General features: G+C 44.1%; 1 long non-coding RNA gene across 1 annotated transcript; it reads left to right on the top strand.

Moving 5' to 3' along the window:
• Positions 1-4,764: 4,764 nt before the first annotated feature.
• LOC133389078 (uncharacterized) lies at positions 4,765-21,596 on the top strand. The gene is made up of 4 exons (XR_009764023.1): positions 4,765-4,805; positions 12,760-12,868; positions 13,269-13,339; positions 19,960-21,596. It is a non-coding gene; the product is annotated as an uncharacterized LOC133389078 (long non-coding RNA).
• The last annotated feature ends 641 nt before the right edge of the window (positions 21,597-22,237 follow it).

The raw sequence follows: 22,237 nt of genomic DNA, 5'->3' as shown, positions 1-22,237 counted from the left end.
TTATAAAGCATGGAGATACATCTGTATCTTCTTGATTCCCCCCAACTCATTCTCTTTCCATCACCTTCTGTAGATGTGACTTTTGCACTAAGTCATTCAGTGGCAAAAGAGCATTTGGCCTTTCCTATTCAGAGCAGCAACAGATGTAATGCTAACCCAAGGCATATACACAGTCATCTGTAGTAACAACTTCAGAACATACTTGTCCCTTACTTGCCCATGCTGCAGATAGGCAATTACAGAACCAGCATGGTAAATTTTTTTATAAGCACCAGAGAGCCAGTGTGATGTAGTGGTTAGAGTAGTAGACTATAGACCAGTGTTCAAACCCCCACTCAGCCGTGAAGCTCACTAGGTGTTCTTGAGTCAGTCCATGTATGCCACCCTGAACTCCTTGGAGGAAAGGCAAAATACAAATGTAGTAAATAAATAGAAAAAGAATTGGGTAGAGTTCCCATCCAAGTAGCGGTGTTCAAGAAAATAGGTCTTCAGTCAGCAAAAATTCCTCCCTAGGATTCTACATTTGGGTTCCTCTGTCTCTAAATTATTGCTTCTATTTTTTCCTACACATCCCAAGTTGCTTTCCCAACTCTGTGACAAGAAACAATGTTTTCCAAATTCTGCTCCCCTCCAAAAAAAATCTGAAACATGTTGAGCAAAAACCCAGGTGAGCACTCAAGATGCAAACTGCCCATTGCAATGATATAGCTGGGTGCACAACTAACATCACTTTACTGTATGTTGCACTGAGCCACAGGATGGGATGGGATGTCATGTCTCTTACTCTTCTAGCATTAAACATCAAGAAACTTTCATCATTAGAAGACAGGGTGTCATATATGCAACATGGCTTGCATCACCAAATTCTGATTATTAAATTCTGACCAATTCCTCCACTACTCCAACAAAATTGCCATGCAGTATCAGAACAATGATGCATCTGATTCAGAACTTTCTCTTTCGATAGTTGCCAGCCAGAAGACACGAGAATTTTTCAAGCATGACATGATGATCTCTTTCCCCTAGGTTCCTTTATGCCTGGTAGTCAGATGTACTGTATCATCTCTAAAAATATGGAGATTTCACTTCTGCCTAATGATGCTATTAGCCAACTATAAGTCTACCCTTATATCCTAGTAGACGTTATGTGACAATCACTTTCATACGTTAATTACATATAAGCATAGAATGGAATCTCTCTTCATATTGTATGTGTGTGTTATGTGCCTTCAAGTGGATTACGACTTATGGCAACGCTATGAATCAGTGACCTCCAATAGCATCTGTCGTAAACCACCCTGTTCAGATCTTGCAAGTTCAGGTCTGTGGCTTCCTTTATGGAATCAATCCATCTCTTGTTTGGTCTTCCTCTTTTTCTACTCCCTTCTGTTTTTCCCAGTATTATTGTCTTTTCTAATGAATCATGTCTTCTCATTATGTGTCCAAAGTATACATGTCTAAAGTCAGAGGAGGGCAATGGTAAACCACCTCTGAATACCTCTTACCATGAAAACCCTATTCATAGGGTCACCATAAGTCGGGATCGACTTGAAGGCATTCCATTTCCATTTTCCATCCATACTCCCTAAGCTTGTGAGAAAGAATGACCTTGTCACTTCAGATGGACCTAGGAACACCGTATTTTAGGTAAGAATCTATTTTAATCTCTGATCAGAGAATTTTTTTTTTGAATGGTATGCTCCAAGCAACTGTGGTTGATACAATGTATCACGTTTAATGACGTCACTAGGGCCTGCCCCGTGACGTCACTAGGGCCTGCCCCGTGACGTCACTAGGGCCTGCCCCGTGACGTCACTAGGGCCCGCCCCCATTTTCTCAGGTTTTTGAATGGTCCCGACCTGGCAACCCTAGCTGCAACCCTGTATAGACTTACCTGGGAGTAATCCACATTCCATGATCTTGTGAATACCTATTTAAGACTTTGAAATATTTACTTTCTCCTTCGGTTAAGGTGTTGAACTACGACCTGGGAGACCAGGGTTCAAATCCACACACAGCCATGAAGCTCACTGGGTGACCTTGGGCCAGTCACTGCCTCTCAGCCTCAGAGGGAGGCAATGGTAAACCCCCTCTGAATACCGCTTACCATGAAAACCCTATTCATAGGGTCGCCCATAAGTCGGAATTGACTTGAAGGCAGTCCCCCCCACCCAACGTTGATTCTCCCAGCCTTCAGTGATCCTTTCATGTCTCTGCTATGAAATTTATCTTTCTGTCAATTGAACTGATGACCAAATTACTGTATGTATTTAGCTCCTTTCTGATTCTTTAGTAACTTCACTATTTGCTATTGGTCTCATTTAGAAAATATTAATGAACTCAGAATTGACATTCTGCAGATTGAGATAATCTCGGTACTAGCTGGTAGGTGCTGCAGCAAGGGAGGTGAGGTTATATTTTGAACAGTTGTCATGGCAACCTGATGTGTTAGTGAGTAAAACATGCTGGGTGCATATTGTTATAAACGGGTAAGTTCAAAACTGGTGCCTCATTACAAAATCCTGTTGCCAAGGCGATGCAACAGAAGGCTAGACCTGACTGAAATGAATACCACAGATGGCTCATGACAGTAAAATTTAGCTGGTTGGAATGAGAAGTGTTAAAAGAGGTAGTAATCAAAAGAGAGCAGTAATAGGATTGGGAGGGGAAAATGAGGTGGGGATATTTTATCCAGAGACAAAAGAAAGAGGAGACTGTAGGTGAATGTCAGGTGATAGTGACATTTTATTTAAAAGAAAGTGTGTAATATTCCTTATTTGTCTAAAATCTATTAACTTTTGAAACTGGGGGGATGATTAAGATACTGAAGGAAGAACTCAGTTGATTCTGTTGAGACAAAAATGTCACACTACGAACTAAAAAAAAGGTCTGCAACCTTTAATCGGTTCAGTCTTTAGATCAATCAACAGAAAATAGCAATCAATTTTAATTAGTGAGGGCTGAAATTAAACAGTGAGACCTTCAGTGCTATCCTATACCTACTCTGAATTGAGTCCTGCTTGCTTTCAGGTAAGCAGCAGAGCTTGGAAAAGTTACTTTTTTGAACTACAACTCCCATCAGCCGAATCCAGTAGCCATGCTGGCTGGGGATGATGGGAGTTGTAGTTCAAAAAAGTAACTTTTCCAAGCTCTGGTAAGCAGCTATGGGATTGCAGCATTAGAAGCACAGACCCTATCTGCAGTATACATTTAAAGTAGTATTATATCACTTTAAACAGTTGTGGCTTCCCTCAAAGAATCCTGGGAACTTCAGTTTAAGGATGGTGCTGAGAGCTATTAGAAGACCTCTATTCCCCTCACAGAGGAGGCAGTGGTAAACCCCCTCTGAATATCACTTACCATGAAAACCCTATTCCAGCCTTTCCCAACTAGTGGGCCACCAGATGTTGTTGGGCCACAACTCCCATCAGCCTCAGCCAGCATTGCCAATGGTCAGGAAAGATGGGAACTGTGGTCCAACAACATATGGTGGCCCACTAGTGGGGAAATGCTGCCCTATTCATAGGGTCGCCATAAGTCGGGATTGACTTGAAGGCAGTCCATTTTCATTTTCATTCCCCTCACAGAGCTACAATTCCCAGAGTGGTTTAACAATCAATCCCTCTTTCCAGGGAACACTGAGAACTGTAGCTCTGTGAGGGGAGTAGGGTGTGGTCTTAACAACTCTCAGTACCCTTAACAAACTACAGCTCCCAGGATTTTGGTGAGGAAGCCATGACTGTTTAAAGTGGTTTAAAGTGTTTAAAGTGTTTAAATACTGCTTTAAATGTATGGTGCAGATGGGGCCATAGGGAGTTGTCAAACCTGGATCTCTAGGCTTGACACTACCATCTTTGTTTCCACAATGTAGCCATTTTAATATGCTGGATGCTCGAATAAGGCAGCCAAGGAATGAGGCAGCAAGATATTTATCTGCTTGAACTTAGGGGAAACTAATTAAAATAATAGAAGCAATGTTTTCATACAGGGCAAAATTGATCTGAAAGACCCACTAACAGAGATTGTAATAAAAGCCAAGAATGTAACTAGATTCTACAAAGGATTAGCCAAAGTAATGGAAGATGGGGGGGTGTAGCACAACCTGGTAGACAAGGTGCTCAAGATTCATATAACCAGGTAAAAATGCAGTGGAGATATCCATTAGTAATCTGTGCAGTTGAACTCTTCTTCTGATACTAGTCAATGTTAGGCACTGTTCTTCAACTTTGGGTCCCTAGATATTCTTGGGGTACAACTCCCACCATCCCCAGCCAATTTAGCCACTGGTCAAGGGATCATGGGAGGTACAGTCCAACAACATCTGGGGTCCCAAAGTTAAAGAACACTGTGTTACAATATTGGAATCTTTGTCTGCTTCATCAAGGTTGTTTTTATTATAATAAGAGTAACTCTTCCATTATATTTAAATAATTTGCTGAATTTAGAGTTGAAGATTGGTACCTCACTGAATAATTGGTAGTCATAGTGGAGAAAAAGGGTGCTTCCAGACTCTGGGGTGGGATTCAGTATCACATACTGGCAAATTCAGGTTGCATGATTATAGTTCATTGGGAGGTGTGGTGCTGCAAACTCGCTTCCCCAAAAGATCAGACTTTTCACGGTAAGGGAAGTGATGGGAAAATGCACTGGAAAATATGGGATAACACTTGCTTTAATTCAATATAATCTAACCTCCCTACAGCCAATCAGAATGAATGCTAATTAAATAACCCATATCATTTTATCTCCCTGCAAACAAATCAGGATGAATGTTCAGGTCATCTGGAAGCACCCAGAGAATCCAGGTAAAACAAATACACAAGTACACCAAGCCTGTTATAGAGGCATGAAATCCACAAGTGTTACTTTACAGCTGGGGGGGAGAAGGTTTTTCCCTCATGGGAGGCAAACATTCTTGATCAAAGTGAAATCCAGAGATGTGGCATCTGCTTAGATCAGCTGGTTGTGTGCAGACAGAGACTCACACATACTTAAACAGAGATATCTATTTGCCAACTCAACGGGTACTCAAACCTTCTGTTTAAAAATAATCTAGAACTTCATTTTGCAATCTATCACCTGAACATAATTTGTGGAAGTACGCACTAATGCTTTCAGTGAGATGCCTCTTTTCAGGGTGTTTCCAGTTGGGACTTAAATTGCAAACAGGTCATTTAGATATCCTAACTGGAACAGTAGCAGCAGGTTTTGTTTTGCTTTTTAAAAACTTAACAGGTTTTCCAGGAAAGGGTAAATTCTGAATTAAATTGGGGGGTGGGAATATGGTCTGGCATATTGATGCCAACAATGTTGTGTGGATATTGCAGAACACTTGCATGCATGAGCAGCAATGATCCCACAAGAAACTCCTGTCTAGAAACAACCTTTGTTAAAGAGCCATATTGTTTGTGAAAAAGACATGCAGTCTGTATAAAGACCTGAGAGATTTGGTACCCATAACCCTTTCCCTTGCAAACATAAAGGACTCCTCCAAACAGGTGTTTTACAGTGGATGTATTCTGCAATATATTCTTGATGCAATAATAGCACATTAGTGGTGGATTTATTCTGCTTTTGTTTGTTCTGTTATGGTTCCCCATTGCTACCACATTAATGGTGTCTGAAAGAGCTATAGAGCAACAAAAGCAGAACAAAAATATACTGGAACGTTTGTGATATAAAAGTTTTGTCAGCAGGATGTTATGGGATAGGCAAAGATTGGAAATGAACCTATGTGCCCTGCTCCAAAATAACTTTTGCAGGCATAAACGGTATTGAAAGTGGGGTCATGTTTGACTATCCTGATAGCATGCTGAGCAGAAATCATCATGAATACATGCTAAAAAGCTTATTTGGAGGGACCCATAGAGAACTAGAGTGATTAAACAGAACTGCAATACTTTCCCTACATAGTTATTGAATTCCACTGCCTACCTTTCAAACTGGAATAGAATTGGTTGTCCCCTCCTCCACCCCACCAATAGCTGTAATCTCTCCCCTCCATGCAAACCCACCCACTCACACACCCCCCCCACACACACACACTTGGGTCCCTGGGTAAAGTACTGCATCAGACACCCTAAACTTTGGGTGTTGCTTTTCTTCAGCATCATAAGTGATCATTCATAGGATAACACCTCGATATTTTCACTACTGAACTGAACTGACATGGCTTGGGACCACAATACCTGATGGAACGCCTCTCCTGACACGAACCCACCCGTACACTACGCTCAACATCAAAGGCCCTCCTCCGGGTGCCTACTCCGAGGGAAGTTCGGAGGGTGGCAACAAGGGAGAGGGCCTTCTCAGTGGTGGTCCCCAAATTATGGAATGATCTCCCTGATGAGGTGTGCCTGGCGCCAACACTGTTGTATTTTTGGCGCCAGGTCAAGACTTTCCTCTTCTCCCAGGCATTTTAGCATGTGTTTTTAATTTTTTTTTTAAGTATTTTTAAATTTGTATATTTCTTTTTAACATTTTTAATTGTTGTAAACCGCCCAGAGAGCTTCGGATATGGGGCAGTATACAAATGTAATAAATAATAATAATAATACTATGAACTCCCAGCTAAGCTTCCATGAGGCTGGAGTTTATAAATAATGGATTCCAAAAGATCTGTTTTGCTCTTATTACATTTATGTAATCTGAATCCAGGATTAGTATTGTCTTGTCTTTTCATATACTATCAATTTGATTTGATTCCTGTCCCAGCCAATAGTTGTTGTTTGGCTCATGCTATTAGAAGAACAGGATGTTCTTTCCTACCCCCAGGGGACTAGCAGGAAATGAGAACTAGGTTTTCTAGCATGATGTGAGCTGTAATACTATTGGGACAATATTAGTGCTATGTAGGGGGAAGATGTATGCTTGATTATTTTCATAATCCTGGAGTTTTAATCCAAAGAATGTGAACCTGGTTTAATTTCTGCTGTGATAGAAAATGCAGGTAGCAATCTTTCTAGGGAGTATTGGACTTAATGAGGCTTTCTTCCAAATAGACATATTCAGGATCATACTATAGGAAACTTACCATAATAGAAATAAAAACAGAATTAAGATTGAACCAATGACCTTAGATTTGCAATCATGTTGCTGTTTAGCTAGAAACAATTTACAGCAGGTGAGGGGAACCTTTGGCAATCCAGATGTTGGTGAACCACAACTCCCATCATCCCTGGCCATGCTTATGAGGGCTGATAGGAGTTGTAGTTCAGCAATATCTGGAGGGCCAAAGGTTTCTCACTCCTGACTTACAAGTTTCAAAGAAGGCAGCAGGTATCTTTTTTTGCCCACTGGACTGAAGGACCCTTAGAATGCAGAGAATCGCACTTAAACCCAGGGCCGGCACCAGACCACAGCAGGCCCTTGGCTCCCCCTTGCTTAAATGTACCCAGCCATACCACCTCTTGCATTGCCACATTAAGAACATAAGAAGAGCCTGCTGGATCAGGCCAGTGGTCCATCTAGTCCAGCATCCTGTTCTCACAGTGGCCAACCAGGTGCCTGGGGGAAGCCCACAAGCAGTGCAAGAACACTCTCCCCTCCTGAGGCTTCCGGCAACTGGTTTTCAGAAGCATACTGCCTCTGACTAGGGTGGCAGAGCACAGCCATCACGGCTAGTAGCCATTGATAGCCCTGTCCTCCATGAATTTGTCTAATCTTCTTTTAAAGCCATCCAAGCTGGTGGCCATTACTGCATCTTGTGAGAGCAAATTCCATAGTTTAACTATGCGCTGAGTAAAGAAGTACTTCCTTTTGTCTGTCCTGAATCTTCCAACATTCAGCTTCTTTGAATGTCCACGAGTTCTAGTATTATGAGAGAGGGAGAAAAAAATTTCTCTATCCACTTTCTCAATGCCATGTATAATTTTATACACTTCTATCATGTCTTCTCTGACTCACCTTTTCTCTAAACTAAAAAGCCCCAAATGCTGCAACCTTTCCTTGTAAGGGAGTTGCTCCATCCCCTTGATCATTCTGGTTGCCCTCTTCTGAACCTTTTCCAACTCTATAATATCCTTTTTGAGATGAGGTGTATGCCTGCCATCACCCAAGATGGCAAAGGGGGCGACACAAGGGATGTTGCAACAACACAAGAGATGGCATGACCAGACATATTTAAGTGCGCCCCAGGATGGTGTTGCCTGGGAGAGTGGAGCTCCCACTCCATGATCAATGCCAGTGTTCGGTTGTGATTTGTGAGCATGCCCTGCAACCAAGGCTGGCAGGGGATCACAGGGCAGGAGCTCCACCCTCCCACAGAGCCTTCGGCCACATTCCAGAGTCCCTTAGCCAGTGTCCACTGGCCACCCACTGGTGCCAGGCCTGCTTAAACCTTTAAGGCAGGGATGAGGAACCTGTGGCCCTCCAGATGTTGTTGGACTTCCTCAGCCCCAGCTACCATGGCCAATGGACAGGGATGGTGGGGGTTGGAGTCCAGCAACACCTGGAAGGCCACAGGATCCCCACTACTGCATTAACAATTACAGTATTGTCCCTTCCGTACATGTTCATTAACCTCAGCAGGTATTGTATCCTAGTCACCTGGCCTTGCCCCATGGGAAAAATGCCAACCCCATCCACAATTGGCCTACCCACTGTGCAAAGACAATGCAGGCTGGAGCCAGCAGCAGGAACTGGGAGACAGAGATGGGCAGAATGAAAGGGGAGGAAGAACTCTGGAATTCCTCCTTCTCCCCCAAAGGACAGGAAGAAGGAGGTAGACTAGACACTCAGCTGAGCAACAAGCAGAGAGAAAATGCAGGGCAGAGCTAAGCAGTCCAAAGTACTATCAGGAGCCATCTTTCTGCAGTGGTGCACAGTGGGCCTGGAAGAAACTTAATCCCAAATATCTGAAAGACTGCCTTCTTCCCTACAGACCTCTCAGGTGCTGAGATCAGCAGAGGGGGCCCTTTTGGTAGTTCCACCACCCTCAGAAGCTTGGGTGGTGATTGCCCTGGACAGAGCATTCTCTGTGGTGGTCCCTAAATTGTGGAACTCCCTCCCCATTGAGGTGCGTCTGGCATCCCAACTGTACAGCTTTGGGCAAATGCTTCAGACACAGCTGTTTACCCTGGCGCTTGACACCTGAGATGTATGGTTTTGGGACCCACTCTATTTTGGGATTCTGGTTGGTTTTAATTGTTTTTAATGCTGTATTTTAAAGTTGTTGTGACCTGCCCTGGGACCTGTGGGTAAAGAGCAGGCAATAAATGCTAATCATCATCTTCCATCTCTTCCCAGCCCATGGGAAGGAATAGCTGTTCAGAGGCAAGGGCTACCTCAGACAGTCTTGCCCAAGCACTAGAGTTTTGGCACTTAGACCTTTCTTCCATTTTGCTGACAATTTCCCTCTCTTTCTTTTAGTGGACTCTTATCCTCAGATTTCCATTAAAGAGGAGGCTTCACTAGGGATGGGCAAATATGTCAGTTTTGGTTTCTCTCAGTTTCTCATTTTTCCAATCTTCTTTTTCCAAGTTCAGTTCTCCATATTTCCATATCAGTTTGTAGGTTTTTTTAAAAAGTCCCCATGAAAATTCATCAGTGAACTTTTAATCTACACGTTTGTATTTTCCCTAAATGAAATGCATTATAATATTATTTTCATGAATATATGCATTTTTATGCACTTTGCCTTACCCTGCACATCTTTGTACACATTTGTGGAATTGCATTGCAGAATTTGGATATATTGGCTGTGTTTCAGTTGACTTTCTGTTTCAAATAGTGCAAATTAGGTAGATTCACCTTTAATCAGGTAGATTGAGGCCTGGTCATGGGACAGATACTGCCTTGGTCGCCCTGGTTGATGACCCATGCTGGGCATCAGACAGGGGGAGTGCATCCCTGTTGGTGCTGCTGGACCTCTCGGCAGCCTTTGATATCATTGACTATGCCTTTGGCCTAAGGGGTCCCGCAGGGTTCTGTGTCCCATGCTTTTCAACATCTATATGAAACCGCTGGGAGAGGTCATATGGAGATTTGGAGTACAATGTCATCAATATGCTGATGACACTCAACTCTATCTCTCCTTACCTTCTGAGTGCAGGGAGGGAGTACTCATCCTAAACTGGTGTCTGGAGGCTGTAAAAGGCTGCATGTGGGAAAACAAACAAACTTAATCCAGATAAGACAGAAGTGTTGCTGGCCAAGAGGAAAACTGCACCATGGATAGGGTTGCAACCTATTCTGGATGGGGTTGCACTTCCCTTGAAGAAGCAGGTTCGCAGTTTGGGAGTTCTCTTGGATCCTGCCCTGCTGCTTGAATCTCAGGTGGCTGCAGTGGCTAGGAGTGCTTTTGGACATCTTAAAAAGGTCTACCAGCTGCGTCCGTTCCTGGAAGCAGTTGACTTGGCCACAGTGACACATGCTTTGGTGACATCTAGTCTTGACTATTATAACACACTCTACGTAGGGCTGCCTTTGAAAACGGTTCGAAAACTACAGCTGGTTCAAAATGCTGCAGCCAGAATGTTAACTGGAGCACGGCGCAGGGAGCATATTACCCTTGTGATTTATTGACTCCATTGGCTCCCAATTTGTTTCTGGGACCAATTCAAAGTGCTGGTTTTGACCTTTAAAGCCTTAAATGGCCTTAGACCAGTGTACTGAAGGACTGCTTGCGCCCATATGCTCCTGCCCTGGATTTAAGATCATCTGCCTCTGTTCTCCTCTGCCTGCCTGGAATTAAAGATGTCAGACTGACAGACACGTGAGAGAGAACCATTTCAGTTGTGGCTCCTAGGCTTTAGAATTCATAAGAACATAAGAAACATAAGAAGAGCCTGCTGGATCAGGCCAGTGGCCCATCTAGTCCAGCATCCTGTTCTCATAGTGGCCAACCAGGTGCCTGGGGGAAGCCCGCAAGCAGGACCCGAGTGCAAGAACACTCTCCCCTCCTGAGGCTTCCGGCAACTGGTTTTCAGAGCATGCTGCCTCTGACTAGGGTGGCAGAGCACAGCCATCACGGCTAGTAGTCATTGATAGCCCTGTCCTCCATGAATTTGTCTAATCTTCTTTTAAAGCCATCCAAGCTGGTGGCCATTACTGCATCTTGTGGGAGCAAATTCCATAGTTTAACTATGCGCTGAGTAAAGAAGTACTTCCTTTTGTCTGTCCTGAATCTTCCAACATTCAGCTTCTTTGAATGTCCACGAGTTCTAGTATTATGAGAGAGGGAGAAGAACTTTTCGCTATCCACTTTCTCAATGCCATGCATAATTTTATACACTTCTATCATGTCTTCTCTGACCCGCCTTTTCTCTAAACTAAAAAGCCCCAAATGCTGCAACCTTTCCTTGTAAGGGAGTCGCTCCATCCCCTTGATCATTCTGGTTGCCCTCTTCTGAACCTTTTCCAACTCAATAATATCCTTTTTGAGATGAGGCGACCAGAACTGTACACAGTATTCCAAATGCGGCTGCACCATAGATTTATACAACGGCATTATGATATCGGCTGTTTTATTTTCAATACCTTTCCTAATTATCGCTAGCATGGAATTTGCCTTTTTCACAGCTGCCGCACACTGGGTCGACATTTTCATCGTGCTGTCCACTACAACCCCGAGGCCTCTCTCCTGGTCGGTCACTGCCAGTTCAGATCCCATGAGCGTATATGTGAAATTCAGATTTTTTGCTCCAGTATGCATAATTTTACACTTGTTTATATTGAATTGCATTTGCCATTTTTCCACCCATTCACTCAGTTTGGAGAGGTCTTTTTGGAGCTCTTCGCAATCCCTTTTTGTTTTAACAACCCTGAACAATTTAGTGTCGTCAGCAAACTTGGCCACTTCACTGCTCACTCCTAATTCTAGGTCATTAGTGAACAAGTTGAAAAGTACAGGTCCCAATACCGATCCTTGAGGGACTCCACTTTCTACAGCCCTCCATTGGGAGAACTGTCCGTTTATTCCTACTCTCTGTTTTCTGCTTCTTAACCAATTCCTTATCCACAAGAGGACCTCTCCTCTTATTCCATGACTGCTAAGCTTCCTCAGAAGTCTTTGGTGAGGTACCTTGTCAAACGCTTTTTGAAAGTCTAAGTACACTATGTCCACTGGATCACCTCTATCTATATGCTTGTTGACACTCTCAAAGAATTCTAATAGGTTACTGAGACAGGACTTTCCCTTGCAGAAGCCATGCTGGCTCTGCTTCAGCAAGGCTTGTTCTTCTATGTGCTTAGTTAATCTAGCTTTAATCATACTTTCTACCAGTTTTCCAGGGACAGAAGTTAAGCTAACTGGCCTGTAATTTCCGGGATCCCCTCTGGATCCCTTTTTGAAGATTGGCGTTACATTTGCCACTTTCCAGTCCTCAGGCACGGAGGAGGACCCGAGGGACAAGTTACATATTTTAGTTAGCAGATCAGCAATTTCACATTTGAGTTCTTTGAGAACTCTCAGGTGGATGCCATCCGGGCCTGGTGATTTGTCAATTTTTATATTGTCTATTAAGCCTAGAACTTCCTCTCCCGTTACCGCTATTTGTCTCAGTTCCTCAGAATCCCTTCCTGCAAATGTTAGTTCAGGTTCAGGGATCTGCCCTATATCTTCCACTGTGAAGACAGATGCAAAGAATTCATTTAGCTTCTCTGCAATCTCCTTATCGTTCTTTAGTACACCTTTGACTCCCTTATCATCCAAGGGTCCAATCGCCTCCCTAGATGGTCTCCTGCTTTGAATGTATTTATAGAATTTTTTGTTGTTGGTTTTTATGTTCTTAGCAATATGCTCCTCAAATTCTTTTTTAGCATCCCTTATTCACTGCCTCGAGAAGCCCATTTTGCTCCCTCCCTGATGGTTTTCTGGAAACTCCTAAAAACTATCTTGTACCGGTGAGCCTTTGAGAGGGTCTGATGGGTGAGTCTGATACTGTCTCTGCGTTTTCAATTTTCAATTTTTCTTTTTTAATTTTTATCTTGTGGTTTTTACTATTGTTTCCCCATATAAGTACTCATATATATACATGTAGGTTTCTCAGTTTGTTTGTATATATATGCTTATTGTTTTTTAAGTTTTTATGTATTTTAAATAATTGTATTTTATGTATTTTAACTTACTGTGTTGTCTTGTGTTTTTATTTTGTATAATTTTATTATGTGTGTGTGTGACTTTATTGTAAGCCACCATGAGTGCCCCACTGTGGGGTAGAAGGGAGGGACAGAAATATTTTAAATAAATAAATAAATATTGCTCTTCCAAAGGTCTTCTCCTATTGATTTTTATACAAGCTTATGAATATTTCTCCAATCTCCCACAGAATCATGAAAGAGGTATCAGCAGACAAATCCCTAGATACTCCAATCCAGCCTCAGAATGAAAATCTGCTTAGTAAGTAGTTATACTATGTTATGCTTTTGTGTGCATTGCAATAATTTACAAGTGCAACCCCATCTCTCAGACTTACTGACGCCATTACATTGTCAAAGAATCAACCCAGCATGTACGTTCCTCAGGTCCAGATTCATGATTATAAGCAGTACATACAAATCTGGGGCAATGACATGACTGGGAGATGAGCAAGCAACTATGATTGCTTCTGTTTTCTCTGACATTACTCACTTCCCACCTACATAATCATTCCATAAAATGTTCCCCTGAAGTCCATTTTTGGGGCTCAATCTGAGACATGAGTAGGTGGAAGGCTATAAAACCATTAGGCAAGGATTGGCAGGGGGAGGGCAAGAGGGAGAGAGAGAGAGGTGACCTTAGCTACAACTACTTGCCTGAGTTGGGAAACTGAATCTTGACCTGGCTAACAGATATTGCAGCAATTTGTAAAAGCCTGGAACTATTATCTGGTAGTTTTTTTAGCAATCTGATGTTCTATACAGCCATTTTAACAATGGACATGTATCATTCTCTGAGAGTTCATGGGATCATTTGCACAAAGAACATATCTTATAACATTGCTGTCTGGCAATATGCCGTATAGCTCTTGAAACTGTTATGATTTCAAGAGAGAACAGAAAATAAGGGGGTAGACCGAGGACATAATGCCCTTGACTGGGGATGGGAATTGTGTCTGGGAAACCTTGTTTTTTTTTTATTACTATTACTAACCCTAACCCTAACCCTAACCCTAGAGTGATTTGTTGAGCAAATATGCTGTCTAGCCCATAGCAGATCTTTCTAGCTTTTTGTGACACATACAAAGAGTTAGCCTCTTGTTAGCAAGAGAGACCATTACATACAGTGTTCTCTGGAATTTTACAGGAGACAAATTAAGAAAATGGGGCATGCAACCTAATCCTGTGCATGTTTACTTGGAAGTGAGTCCTAATGAGATCAATACGATTTACTACCAAGTAAAGCATAGCAAGGATTGCAGCCTAATGGTCAATTTAAATATGATAGCCCCCAAAAGAATACTACTAAAAATACTTACCTGAGTAGAAACTCCATGTGGTGTATGTGATGCTTAAAAGACCCTTAGCCCCATGCACCAGCCCACTGATGTGCAGTATTTTATACCAGTGTGGTCACTAACTGAGAAATAAAATACTGGTCTGCAAATGTGTTTGTAACCAGATAACTTTTTACAAGCTTTGGCTGGTTCACCAAGTGTGGTCTTATCTACAGAAGACACACCTTGCCTCAATGTCATATGGTATGATTACATCCAGGTTGGATTACTGTAATGTGCTCTGTGTGGGGCTGCCCTTATAGTACAGTATTTGAAAACGTCAGTGTGTACAAAATGTGGCAACTAGAATGTTTATGAGAGCTTGTTGTCGCTTTCGCCAGCGTGGTGGCTCCTGGTGGTTTTGTTCTCTGCTCGCTGCTGCACCTGGGCTGGATCTCTGCTGCTGCTACTGCGACCTGCTACTATCAGCTGTTGCTGCCAATTGCTGTCTACTACTATCATCTGCCACTGCCATTTGTTACCATCTGTCAATTGCCTGGAACTGAATTGCCGTCGATGCTTTGGTCATGGGCATTGTCGCTGCTACTATAGCCTTGATTGTTCTATCATTGACCTGAGTCTGGACGTCGCCATCATTATTATTGTTATTTGTTGTTTTTATGTTGTTGTGTTGTATGAGTGAGGACTGTTTGTGTGTATGTCAGTGTGTGTGTGTGTATGAAATTTTTGTGTTTTTAACATGTGCCTGGGAGAGAGGATTTTATGTGTAGCGGGGGGACTTTTGGGGCCCCCGATTAACGTAGTGACAGGTAATGGGAGGTATGGTGTTAGGAGGAGAACAGGCCAGGTAAGGGGAACTCGTCCCAGACAAGTCGTGTCTGTGCCTTGTTCCGGTTCTCCTCATACCCACAGGATTTCGGGTTGTCCTATCAGCCAGCTCTCGGATCTCCAAGTGCTGCTTCTAAATGCCAGGTCGGTATATAATAAAACCTCCCTAGTCCATGATATAATTGTGGATGAGGGCGCCGACCTGGCTTGTATAACCGAGACCTGGGTGGGGGAGCAGGGAGGAGTTACCCTTTCCCAGCTTTGCCCACCCGGGTATATGGTTCAGCACTGTGGTAGATCCGAGGGCCAGGGAGGGGGGGTCGCTGTGGTCTACAAGAGTTCTTTTCTTCTCACCAGGCACCCTGTCCAGACGGCGACTGGCTTGGAGTGTCTCCACCTTGTGTTGGGCCAGCGAGACAGATTGGGAATTCTGCCGGTGTACCGCCCACCTTGCTGCCCAACAGCTTCCCGAACTGAGCTGACCGAGATAGTCTCGGAGGTGCTGTTGGGATCCCCTAGACTTTTGGTACTGGGGGATTTCAACATCCATGCCGAGGCTGTCTTATCTGGAGCAGCTCAGGACTTCATTGCCGCCATGACAACAATGGGGCTGTCTCAATTTTCTACTGGACCAACGCATGTGTCAGGGCATACTCTTGATCTGATCTTCGCCACTGGACATGGAGATGGTGATCTGCAGGTGGGGTGTTTTTCATCTACCCCATTGTCATGGACAGATCACCGCCTGCTGAGATTTAGGCTTACAGCGTCCCTTTCCCTCTGCAAAGGTGGGGGACCTATTAAGTTGGTCCGCTCCCGGAGACTAATGGATCCTGTGGGTTTTCAGAAGGCTCTGGGAGATTTTCCGGCTGATAAGACTAGTGCTCCTGTCGAGGCCCTGGTCGAACTGTGGAATACGGAAATGACCTGGGCTGTTGACACGATCGCTCCTGCACGCCCCCTTCAATGTAGAGCTCATACAGCTCCGTGGTATACCCCGGAGCTGAGAGTGATGAAACAAGAGAGGAGGAGGCTTGAGTGCAGATGGAGGCGAACTCCTGACGGATGCAATTATGCTTTGGTAAGTGCCTCCACTAAGTTGTACATAGAAGCGGTAAGGGCAGCAAAAAAGTGTTATTTTGCTTCCACTATTATATCATCTTTATGCCGCTCAGCGGAGCTTTTCAAGATAGTACGTGGGCTTTTACACTCTGGCCCTCACGATATCACAGAGTCATCTGAAGCCCGCTGCAACGAGTTTGCGGGGCACTTCCAAAATAAAATCGCATGCATCCGTAGGGACCTCAACTCTAATGTTAGGACAGTGGAACCCATTGAGGTACCTAGATCACGGTCTTGTCCTCAATTATTGGATGAGTTTCAGTCGGTGCAGCTTGAGGAAGTTGACAAGATGCTTGGACTGGTGCGTGCAACCACGTCGGTACTGGACCCTTGCCCCTCTTGGCTAGTTAAAGCTAGCCGGGCTGGAACTGCCGGCTGGGCCAAGGAAGTGATCAATGCCTCCTTGAGAGAGGGAGTTGTCCCTCGTTGTCTCAAGGAGGCTGTAGTGAGACCTCTCTTGAAGAGGTCGTCCTTGGACCCAGATAATCTGAACAACTATCAACCAGTAGCAAATGTTCCATTTCTGGGCAAGGTCTTGGTACGGGTGGTTGCCAGCCAGCTCCAGGCGCTCTTGGATGAAACCGATTATCTAGATCCATTTCAATCCGGTTTTAGGCCCGGTTTTGGCACAGAAACAGCCTTGGTCGCCCTGTACGATGACCTTTGTCGGGAGAGGGACAAGGGGAGTGTAACTCTGTTGATTCTCCTTGATCTCTCAGCTGCTTTTGATACCATCGACCATGGTATCCTTCTGGAGAGACTCGCGGAGTTGGGAGTTGGGGGTACTGCTTGGCAGTGGCTTCGCTCCTACTTGGCGGATCGTCTCCAGAAGGTAGTGCTTGGGGAGCATTGCTCAATACCCTGGACTCTCCATTGTGGAGTCCCTCAGGGATCGGTTCTGTCCCCCATGCTTTTTGACATCTACATGAAGCCTCTGGGTGCGGTCATCCGGAGTTTCGGAGTGCGTTGCCATCAGTATGCTGATGACACGCAGCTCTATTACTCCTTTTCATCTTCTTCAGGTGAGGCTGTTGATGTGCTGAACCGTTGCCTGGCCGCGATAATGGACTGGATGGGAGCTAATAAACTGAAACTCAATCCAGACAAGACTGAGACGCTGTGGGTGAGTGCCTTTTCCGCACGGATGGAGGATGTTCATCCTGTTCTGAATGGGGTTACACTCCCCCTGAAGGAACAGGTTCGTAGTTTGGGGGTTCTTTTCGATCCTTCCTTGTCACTCGAGGCTCAGGTAGCCTCGGTGGCTCGGAATGCATTTTACCATCTTCGTTTGGTAGCCCAACTACGCCCCTATCTTGGCGGTGATGACCTCGCCTCAGTTGTTCATGCTCTAGTGACCTCTAGATTGGATTACTGTAATGCACTCTACGTGGGGCTGCCCTTGAAGACGGTTCGGAAGCTGCAGCTAGTGCAAAACGCAGCAGCCAGACTATTGATGAGGACCAATCGGTCCTCACATATTACACCTGTTCTGGCCCGTTTACACTGGCTGCCGATTTGTTTCCGGGCCAGATTCAAGGTGCTGGTATTGACCTATAAAGCCTTACACGGTGTGGGCCCGCAATACCTGATGGAACGCCTCTCCCGCTATGAACCTACCCGTACACTTCGTTCGACATCTAAGGCCCTCCTCCGAGTACTGAGTCATCGAGAAGCTTGGAGGGTAATGACAAGATCTAGGGCCTTTTCTGTGGTGGCCCCCGAATTGTGGAACAGTCTCCACGAGGAAGTATGCCTGGCGCCTACGTTGTTATCCTTTCGGCGCCAGGCTAAAACCTTCCTATTCTCCCAGGCATTTTAATACATTTTAATATACTTTTATGTATTTTAATGCTCTACTGCTTTAGTTATCTTAAATATTACTTAGTGTTATTATGCATTTGTACTTTATATTTAGTGATTTTTGCTGACTTATTGTATTATTGTATGTTGTACACCGCCCAGGGAGCCATTGGCTATGGGCGGTTTATAAATGAAATTAAATAAATAAATAAAATAAATAAATAATTGTTAGCAGGCTGGCTACGAGCCTATAAACCACACTCCACCCCAAAATGGCCTATATTTTTAATATTGCTTCAGTTTGGCTCATTTGTGAAAGAGGCTGCTTGAAACCCAATGGAAAATGTAGCTGAAAGAGTTAAGGTTGTCATCTTAACTGAGAGGCTGTTGCCAGCCATATGCACAGAACATGGCCTGTGGCAATCTAATCAATGCAATCCCAAAAGTAATTGTAAAAGTTTGCCCTTCAGGAGAGGATCGCATTTTCTGAGTTCCAGTTGCCCAGTTCCACATTGAAATCACCTGCTGATTTGCTGCTCTGGGTCTTGGTCACCCACTCTGTTGAATACCACTCTGCCAGAAATTGCCTGCTGAATCACTGAGCCAGTCAGAACCCAGGGGTCTGACTCTCCCCTGCTTTTCCTTCACTATCTCTGAACCCCTGCATTCTGAAACAGAGGTCCCTGCTTCCTGAAGCTGCTTCTAAAACTCTTTTCAGGGCTCCACTACTTTTCCTGCTTTGCTCTGAACTGTTGTTAGCCAAAGCAGAGATTCAAGGAGCCATTTCAGGACCTGCCTGCTTCATTTGTTGTTTCCCTGGCTGATCCGGGAATTTCAACATGCTCCAGTTCTACTTCCAGATTGCCCACCAAGGCTGGGAAAGGTATATCTTGCCCTCTGTCCTGTCTGCTGGAGGTCATTTCCCCACAAATTGTAGCCTCCATATCTGCTCCCTCTGCCTGTCTTTGACTCTGTGTGACTGTGTTTCAGAATCAGAAGCCATATTCTGCCCAGCTGTACATGACTGAGGCCTAGTCTATAAAGTGAGCCCAGAGAGAGAAAAAGGGCAAGCTAGTGTACCTTCCTCAGCTGTGCTGAACTCACCCCATCTCCTCTTATGCCTTGTGTGCTTGCTCCTTTGTGTGTGTGTATGCAGTGTGTATGTGAGTTTAGATATGATTAGGTTTATGTGGCCATTCCCTCACACATATTGTTACTGAGCTATCCCCACTGATGTCAATAGATAGGTATTGGTACTGAGCTATTTGCCATTGAAGTGTTAAATATATATGTGTGGATTCTGTGTGCGTATGCTCACTAAATATTCCCGTGTTTAAGACCTGTGTGAATATAGGTTACTGAGTAAATCTGCCAAGACACGCTGTTGCCAATGTCTAAAGATCCTAATGCACAAGAGTCCTAAAATCTGTGAATGTGAAACGCGTCTGTAGAGGAGTCTTGCTAACAAGCTAGGCATTCAGATAACATTGCATCTAATCTTCACCAGTTACATTGGCTGCCTATTCATTTCCAGGCCCAGTCTAAGGTTCTGGTGTCTTCCTTTAAAGCCCTAAATGGTTTGGGACTGGCTATTTGAAGCATACAAATGCCTGCATCCATATGAATCTGCCCATCCCTTCAGATCAATGTCTCTGCTCCCTGGCCCTCTGAGCAGTGATAGACTGAGACTAAAAATTGGTCCTGGCATTTAAAGCAGAACAGCTGATGCCAAATTATATTTTCCTGCGGATGTCATTTTTTGTAGCATTAAGTGTGTGTTTAATTTAAAAAAAAACAGGTAAATAGTTAAACATTCATTATTTATCTGTCCTAGGTGTCTGAACTGAGAAACTTCCTCCCCTCTTTCTGCCAGGGAGCACCTCTTGGATTCCACAGCCCTTGACACCCACTGGGATGGCTTCTTGAGTTACCTTGGGCCAGCCTTGATTGCCACCAAATGGCCACACTCAGTCATGTCCCTCTTCTTGTCTTGTGGTGATTGGTGAGGCTTTCAGGTCAGATGTTGTGACTTTATGCTGGACTGGACAGCTTTCCTCTACTGGACTGGACAGCTTTCCTCTGCTGTCCTCTCCCCTCCCTCTCTAGTTTTCACATGGAGTGGTTTGGAAGCAAGTCGTTGCTCATATTCTGCAAGTCAATCTCAGCCAGCAACTCCCCCTTTCCTCCACCTGCCTTCCTTCCTCTCCACATCCAGAAGCCACAAGCCACCTGCCCAGCCAAGGGACAAGTTCTTTCCTTCCTATGCTAGTTATTTAGGTAAGGCACCACCAATCTGCTAGCTGAAGAGGGGAAGAGGAAAGAGCCAGCCACATCTCTCCAGACTGTGCCAGCCCTGCTGGAAGAGAAATCTTGTTGCTGCTTAGTGAAACCATGGTGAGACAACTTGTAATGGGCCCCAGCTTGATAACTAGTGGTTGACTTGGTGGGAGTATTCCTGCAATCAAACATCTTAAAAGGCTGCCTGCACCAGCATGGCAGGCAGCTGTCAATAGGTCAACCCTGCAGAGGAAACACATCATGAGGGTGAAGGCATCATGAAAGTGAGATCATGTTTATGGTTCCCAGCCAGATGAAAGTATGTTGCTTGATGGGGAAGTGTAGAAGGAAAGTTACTGGTTGCTGTGTGGGTTGAGAGCCCATGATAGTAGTGCGCATACAACCTGTCTGGATGAAAGCCAGGATGAGAGTTGGGGTGGGGTCCCTGGATGTTTGAAGATTGATTCGTGAATCCAGCTGTTAGACACAGGTTGCATCATCCAGAACATGGTGATGTTTTGTATGCTAGTATTCTATATTTGTGTTGATATTATTCTTCTGATTAATTTAAGCTGTTAAATTAGGTTTGCTTGTATTTTATACAATATTGAATGGATTGATTTGTTGTATTTACTTATTGATATTATGATTATTAATTTTCTAATATTTTTTGAATTGTTACACATTGTTCGTTTGATATGTTGTGAGCCACTTTGGACACAATTTTGTGGAAAAGTAGCATACAGAAATGATGATGCCTGCAAGGGGTGGCAATCTTCCTCTGCCCCATATTCTTTCTACTCTGCTCCCTGTACTCCTCTCCCCACAGTACCTCACTTCCCCCCCTCTTCTCCTGCCCTCCCCAGAGGTGAATGTGGCAAAAACCTCCTGTTCTGCTTGCTCCCTGTAGCCACTACCTCCTCTAGCAGATGCCAGGCACTGTAATGAGCAGGGCCACCTCTGTCTGGTTCTTCTCCTGCTTGCAGCCTGGCTGCTTCTCTATGAGGCTGCTGCATAAGAACTTCACCTGCCTTTGTTGCTGTATAACCATCCTCCCTGGCAAGAAAGGGGTAAGCCAAAAGAGCCTGAAGGTGGGGAAGAAAGAGGAGGATCTCTCCATCCCTCCATTGCACTCTGTGGTGGATGGAAAGGTCATCTAGAAGCTGGGCAATCACATCAGATGCAGATGTAGAAGTGGGGGAAGAGGGGAAGAATTGCCTCTGGCTTCACAACAATATTTGGGGGGGCAGGAATTGAGGGGAGAAATTATATTAGCACAAGATGCTATGAGAAGGAAGAGGACCTCAGTTACAAGTCCTCTCAGAGTCTTTAAAAGTATTGGATTATGTGCAGGAGGGATCATACATGCTACCATCTTGGAGATAACAGGATTTATGGCAGGGGGCATGTGTGCTCCCCCACCCATTGGTATCCATTACTGTAGTTTGTTCTCCATAAAAGTCAATACAGAAAAATTTAATCAAATAATTTATATGGGGAAAAGGGAAGGGAATATTCATTTTATTTTGAACAATTTAAATACTTCCTTTCATTTTGGAAAGAAATAGCAAGGTGGTTCACAAACAAAACAACAACAAAATATCATAATAAAACCAGCTCAATAGAACAAAGCTTAAAGATCAGTCATAGTAACCAGAAATATCAGGAACTGGTACTAATGCTAAATTCTGTTGCAGAAAGATCATCATCATTTATTACCCACTCTTCACCCAAAAGTCCCAGGGTGGGTTACAACAATTTAAAAATATAATATTAAAAACAATTTTAAAACAACCTAAAATCCCAAAATAGGGTAGGTCCTAATATACATTTGT

The sequence above is a fragment of the Rhineura floridana genome, chromosome 7, assembly GCF_030035675.1.
Source record: "Rhineura floridana isolate rRhiFlo1 chromosome 7, rRhiFlo1.hap2, whole genome shotgun sequence".
Classification (NCBI taxonomy): domain Eukaryota; kingdom Metazoa; phylum Chordata; class Lepidosauria; order Squamata; family Rhineuridae; genus Rhineura; species Rhineura floridana.
The sequence above is the reverse complement of the archived record's forward strand: the minus strand, read 5'-3'. Positions and strand labels throughout refer to the sequence as shown.